The sequence below is a fragment of the Otolemur garnettii genome, unplaced genomic scaffold (assembly GCF_000181295.1).
Source record: "Otolemur garnettii isolate 467f Iridium unplaced genomic scaffold, OtoGar3 scaffold00093, whole genome shotgun sequence".
NCBI classification, from domain to species: Eukaryota; Metazoa; Chordata; class Mammalia; order Primates; family Galagidae; genus Otolemur; species Otolemur garnettii.
In genome coordinates, this window is record NW_003852488.1 from 5,824,536 (window position 1) to 5,831,973 (window position 7,438).

The following is a 7,438-nucleotide window of genomic DNA, read 5'->3' on the forward strand; positions in this document are numbered from 1 at the left end:
ACTTCTGAGAAAAATAAGGATGTATGTTATACGTGGGTAGTACTAACTCTATATCTATATGTTTTAATTATTTTATTTGTGTTTATGTATTAAAAGTGTAACTCTAGAAAGCAATAATAACATCTGTATGCAAAATAATAGCCTGGAATATGATGATTACACCCCCTCCACACTACCATCTTCCCTGGCTGCCTCCACACCAGACAAGCACAGCAGTTGTAGGAGCCTATAGCCCACCTGGCTGTTGTAGCAAACTCCACTGCCACCACCATCTTGGTCATGGATATGCCACCACCAGGAACACAACAGTTAGCATTGGGACCTTGGTGGCAGGAGCTCAGAATTGGCTATACAATGGTGCCTACTCTCTCAAGAGACACAAGGCATGGAGCCAGCCACTACAGAGTTAGAGTGAGCCCAGAGGCAGGTAGAAGTGCCCTGGACAACCTCAGTGCCTGACCTCCCTCTGACTGTCCTCTCCCAACCCACTCTTATCCCCACATCCACTCATTTCCTATTCCCACCCCTGTCCATTGATGGGAACTTGGCCATGGTCACTCTGCTGAGAACCCCAGCAGACTTATTTCCCAGGAAGCTAGCGTGAGAGGCCAGTGCTGGGCTTGCCTTCCCTTTCCAGGTTGCCTCATTTCTTACACAGCTGGCCTGGGACACCATGCTGAAGAAGAAGATCCCAGAGATAGGGTCTCGGAGACTTGGGTTCTGAGACCCAGTTCTACTAGTAGCCCACTGGTATGACCTTGGGCTTCATTCCCCATGAAGTTTCTGTCTGGAAAGATATCTGGGAGTAATACACAAAAGTTTGGGGTACCTGAGCCCAAAGATTGTAATTTTGAGCTTATGACTTGTCTAAACCCCAAAAGTATTGAACTGATATAATTTCCCAAACTTGCCAGTAGGAAGAACCATCTAGGGTGCTTGTTAATGGAATGGATGCCCAAGTCTTTCTCCTAAAGAATTGATTCAATGTATTTGGGTGTGGTTCAGAGTCTCATTTTAACCAGTTCCTGGGTGAATTGTAGGATTTGCAAGTTTGGGAAAGGTTGGTATCATTCATTTCATGTTACTGAGTGCCTAAAGTCTGAATGGGTCAAGGAGGTCCCAGTCTAGTCACTAAATAGAAAGGTAAATGCAGACTACTTTACTGGAGTATCATCAGGGAATGCTTCCTTCTCATACAATTTCTATCTCTCTACTGTTCCTGATCTCTGGAGCAATGTCTCTGCACAGTCTTCAGATAGCTCCCTCTGTCCATTCTGTAGCCTTCTACAGTGAAAAGTCCCTCCTGAGGGTCAAATAGCAATGATTATTTGAAGAGTATAGAGCCCTAGGATTCTTCTCTCTATTCCTTCCCTACATGTGTGCTCATCTTCCCTGTGTACCTCCAAAGCACTGACCGGGTCACCTCTCCTCTTCACTTTGGGTCACTCCTGTCAACCTCTCTTTTATTTCACAATTTTCTCTTTAAAAGTGAATATCCACTCACCACCTTCAGTCCTCTGTGAGAGAAGCATGTGCAGGCTGCTTCTAGTTTATCATCTTTACTTCCCTCCCACATACACACTATTTCTAAGAATAAACCTCAGGCTAATGATACCTTGAGTCAATAGCAACCAGTGTTATGAAAATGTCATGATTAGCAAGATATTTGAAAATACTGTTTTTCATCTGTTTGAATGCTCAATTATGCTCTTATATCAGCTAATATTTAAATTTTCCCTGACAACCCAAACTAAGTAGCCCTTCATCATTCCCAGTCTCCATATTTTTTCTTTATAGATTTTATAGTTTTTATATACACCAGACATATTTGTTATCTATCCCCTAGTCCCTCCCTCTTAAAATGAAAGCTGTGTAAGACCAAGAACTTTGTTCCTAGTGCTATCTCCAGTAATAAGTAGTACAGTGTCTTCTATGCAGTAGGTGTTGCAACCCCTAAGGCCCTGGTCTCAGTTGCCGCAGGAAGGAACCAGGTGTGACACAGATTAGAAGTACAAGCTTATGGGAGGCAGGCTAACCTTAAGTGCAGGGTAGCCCAGAACCCCATCTGCAATGGCTATTTATTAAGGTTATACACAACAGGTGTGGAGAGTTAAGGCCATTACATACAAAGGCTGCATGCATAAGGATTGCCACGTGTTCTTCCCCACAACCCTCATGAAGAACTACTAAGCATCAATGTTTAACACATGCTTACTAGTGAGTGACTGATCTTATCTCATTCCAGAACACTGAGTTACTTAGGGGATTGCCCCCAAGTCACAAAACGTCTCTAGGCTTGCCAGGAGACTGTCCTGTTCTCAGAGTTTTCTTTTAATGTGATAAGAATCAGTAACTGTCCTTAGGAAGCATGGTGTCCATTCCTCTACAAGTAGGTATCAAATAAAGATTTTTAAATGAATAATCTTCATCTCATTCTTTAATTTATATTTTGTGTATGTTTTATAAATATACATAATAAGGTAGTATCGTTTCAAAGATAGACCCTTCATTATTTACCACCTCCCTACATTGACCACCTCATTAAGTTCACCTAATTTTTGTAGATGGGACATGCCCCACAGGTATGTATCAGTATAGAAGGCCTAGCTCTTTATGTAGACCACCTCCATATGTTGACATTAGATATCCAGAAATTATACATCCCACATAGTGAAGCTTTATACCCTTTGAATGACATCTCCTTATTCCCAATTCCCAGTCATTCCACGCTCCAGCTGGTAGCCTCTGGTAACCACCATTCTACTCTTTGCTTTTATGCATTCACCTTTTTAAGAATCCATGTATAAGTGAAATAATGCAGTATTTCTTTTTCTGTGCCTGGCTTATTTCATTTAGCATGATGTTCTCCAGGTTCATCTATGTTATCAGAAGTAACAGAATTTTCTAAGGCTGACTAGTATTCCATTGCATATACATGCCACATTTCCTTTATTCATCTGTTGGTGGACACTTAGGTTGCTTCCATATTTTACCTATTGTAAAAAATGCTACAGTGAACATGAGAGTACAGATACCTCTTCAACATGCTGATTTCAATTCTTTTAGCTATATATCCAATATGAGATTGCTGGTAGCTCTGATTTTAGTTTCTAAAGAACCTTCATACTGTTTTCTAAATGACTATACTAATTTTGAACCCGCCACCCTCAGTATATGGAGCTGGCATCCTACTCACTGAGCCCAGGTGCCACCCTTCATTGTGTTTTTTAATTTGAATTTCCATGACGAATGTGATGTTGAACAAATGTTTCATGTATTTGTTAGCCATTTGTATGTCTTTGAGAAATGTCTATTCAGGTCCTTGGTCCATTTTTTTAATTGGGATATTTATTCTCAAGCTATTAGGTTATTTGAGTTCCTTATATACTACAGTTTGGAAATTAACCCCTTATCAAATACATGGTTTGCAGATATTTTATTCCAAACCATGAATTGTCTCTTCACTTTATTAATAGTTTCTTTGCAATGCAGAAGCCTTTTAGTGTGAATGCAGTCCTGATTATCTATTTTTGCTTTTGTTGCCTGTGCTTTTGGGGACATATGCAAAGAATTGTTGCTCAAACCAGTATCATGAGGCTCTCCCCTCATATTTTCTCCTATAAACATTACAGTTTCAGGTCTTTTGAGTAGAATTATGTATATACTGTGAGACAATAATCCAGTTCATCCTGCATGTGGATATATACTTTTCCCAGTACCATTAATCAGAGAGATTGTTCCTTCATCGTTGTGTGTTCTTGACACCCTCATTGATAATCAGTTGACTGTAGGCATATGAGTTTATTTCTTGGCTCTGTATGGTGTTCCAATGTTTGATATGTCTGTTTTTATGCCAGGTCCATGATGTTTTGATGTTAGTATATTTTGAAATTAGTGTGATGGCTCTCATTTGTTCTTAATTGCTCAACATTGCGTTGACTGTTTGGTATCTTTGTTGGTTCCATATGAATTTTAGTATTTCATTTCTATTTCTGTGAAAAATGCCACTGGAATTTTATAGGAATTACATTGAATCTGTAGATTGCTTTTGCTAGAATATTTTAGCAATATTCTTCCAACCCATGAACATGAAATATCTTTTTATTTATTTGTGCCTTCTTCAATTCTTTAATCAGTCTTTTAAGCTTTTCAGCATACAGATCTTTCACCTCCTTGGTTTAATTTATTTCTAAGTGTTTTTTGTTTTGTTTTGTTTTTTGAGACAGAGCCTCAAGCTGTCCCCCTGGGTAGAGTGCTATGGCATCACACCTTGCAGCAACCTCCAACTCCTGGGCTCAAGCAAGTCTCCTGCCTCAGCCTCCCAAGTAGCTGGGACTACAGGCGCCTGCCACAATGCCCGGCTATTTTTTGGTTGTAGCCATCACTGTTGTTGGGCGGGCCCAGGCTGGATTCGAACCCACCACCTTAGGTATATGTGGCTGGCGCCTTAGCCACCGCTTGAGCCACAGGTGTGCCGAGTCTTGTTTTTTGTTTTTTGTTTTTTTTTAATGCTATTGTAAATCAGATTTATTTTTCTTTTTCAGATAGTTTGTTGTTAGTATCATTGATACCTGTATGTGGATTCTACATCCTACAACTTTACCGAATTCATTTATTAGTCTTACAGTTTATTGGTGGTATTTTTAGGATTTTCTACATATAAGATAATGTTATCTGCTAGCAGAGACAATTTAACAACTCCATTTCAAATCTGGATGCTTTTAATTTCTTTCTCTTGCTTTTCCTATCTAGAACTTCAAGTACTATTTTGAATAGCAGTAACAAAAATGAGTATCTTTGTCTTGTTCTTGATATTAGAGGGAAAGCTTTCAGCTTTGCACCATTGAGTATGTTAGCTGTGAGCTGTTAAGATATGGCCTTTATTTTGTTGGAGTACATTGCTTCTACTCCTAGTTTGTTGAAAGTTTTTATTATTAAAAGATGAAGTTTAATAATTTTTCTGCATCTGTTGAAATGTTTATATGGTTTTATCCTTCATTCTGTCATTGTGGTACATCACATGTACTGATTTGTGCATATTGAACTATCCTTGCATAACAGGGATAAATTCCACTTGATCATGGTCAATGATCCTTTTAATGTGCTTTTGAATTCAGTTTGCTAGTATTTTGTTGAGGATTTCTGCATGTTTATCAGGGATATTGGCAAGTAATTTTCTTTTCTTATAGTGTCTTTGTCTGTCTCTAGTAGCAAGTTAATACTAGCCTAGTAAAATGAGTTTGAATGGGACCCCTCTTTAATTTTTTGAAAGAGTTTTTAGAGGATTAGTGTTAATTCTTACATGTTTGGTAACATTCAGCTGTAAAGTCATCAAATCCTGGGTGTTTCCCAAGTCTGTCTTTTTTTCTTGATCTAGCTAAATTTTTGTCAATCTTGTCTATTCTGTCAAAATATCAGCTCATAATTTGATTGATCTTTCCTAATTTTTGTCATCTGTGATTTCTTTTCTATGATCTTATTATTAGCTTCCTCTTGCTTTCTTTGGACTGAGTTTGTTATTTTTCTTGTTTCTTTAGCTATATTATGAGGTCGGGGTATGTTTGAGATATTTCTTTCTTTTTGTTGGTGACATGGATCATTATAAATTTCACTGTTAAGAACTGCATCCCATAAGTTTTGGTTCCATTTTAATTTGTTCCAAGGTAACTTTTAACTTTTAATTTTTCTTTTGACAATTTCTTTGACCCATTGGCTGTTAAGGAGTATATTGTTTAATTTTCACATATTAGTCAATTTTCTAATTTTCTTCCTCTTCAAAAATTTTTGTAGTAATCAGTTTCTTTTTATAGTGTTTTATTTGCCATACTTAAATAATTTTAGGACTTTTCTATGATTTGTTGTTCCAGAAACCCAAATTTAGAGTAGAGCTTTGGAGTCAGACAGAAAGCCTGATTTTCGAATTTGATTTGGCTGTTTAGTAGCCATGTCCTTATACAGTATTTAAGCTTTTTTAGTCTTACTTTGTACATCTTTAAAATGGTTATTATAGAAGAACCTACATCATAAGAATAATGTAATGAGGGCAGCGCCTGTGGCTCAAAGGAGTAGGGCACTGGCCCCATATGCTGGAGGTGGCAGGTTCAAACCCAGCCCCCAAGGACAAAAACTGCAAAAATAAATAAATAAATAAATAATGTAATGATTAAATAAATGAAATATACATATACATTTTTTCCCACTGTCTAGCTCATAATGTTTATAAGTAGTAGCTGTCATCATTACATGTTCAAAACCATAGTGGAGGTAGAGTCCTCTGTAAGCAGAGATTATTCCTCCACTATTAAATATGATTCTTAATTGTCTTTGTGAAACAACTTCATATTCAGACTTGGATTCACCAGGATTCTATATTTTTTCTCACAAGGTATGCTTCTTTAACAAATAAATATCTTTTAGTCTGTGTACTTAACCTAATCTAGTTTTCTCCATTTCTGAGCACTGGCCCAGTCACCTGAGATTATATCTTTTTGGATCTTTATTTTTAACATCCTGACTCTGGGTATTTCCAAGTTGAAACTAGACAGACCTTACCTTATTCACAGCAGCTAGGTTTTGACCATTTGACAATTTGTGATCTAGTTAAAACAACCAATGCTACTGAAGAGCCTACTGCCTTCTAAGACAGCTCTGAATTTTAAGGTGTCAGGGGTATCAGACCTTCAACCCACAGGCCACAGGTGAATTATTTTGAGGCCTGTTTTGCTTATCTGTGGTGTTAGCTATCACAAAAATTAGCACAGACCTTTTGTTTGCTCATCAGCTTTTGTTAGTGTTTGTATATTTAACATATGCCTGAGAACAACTTTTATTCTTCGAATCAGCGGCAGGAAAAAAAAGATTAGATTCCCCTGGACCATAACTGAATTACATGGGTTGATCAGTCCATGGAAAATTGATAAGGGAGAATTATCAAGGTTTTCTTCCAGTTTCTCCTCTATCAGGCCTCTAGAGACTACTTTGAATTGAAAGGGGTCCCTTTTCTGGATAAATTCCAGCCCCTATTCAAAATGGCCACAGAACATAAAGATAAGAGAACTTTATTTATTTATTTAGTTAGTTTTTGAGACAGAGTCTCAGTATGTTGCCCTCAGTAGAGTGCTGTGACATCACAGCTCACAGCAACCTCAAACTCTTGGGCTTAAACGATTCTCTTGCCTCAGCCTCCCAAATAGCTGGGACTACAGGTGACCACCACAATGCCCAGCTATTTTGTTGTTGTTGCAATTGAAATTGTTTAGCAGTCCGGGGCCAGGTTTGAAGCTGCCTACCTTGGTGTATGTGGCCAGCGCCCTAACCCCTGAGCTATGGGCACCGAGCCAAGATAAGAGAACTTCACATTATTATTATTATTATTTTGTTGTTGTTGTTGCAGTTTTTGGCCAGGGCCAGGTTTGAACCCGCCACCTCCGGTATATAG

General features: G+C 38.1%; 1 protein-coding gene across 1 annotated transcript in view; it reads left to right on the plus strand.

Moving 5' to 3' along the window:
* SLC25A31 (solute carrier family 25 member 31) overlaps positions 1-7,438 on the plus strand; it is a 35,624-nt gene that overhangs the window by 4,071 nt on the left and 24,115 nt on the right. The window lies entirely within an intron of this gene.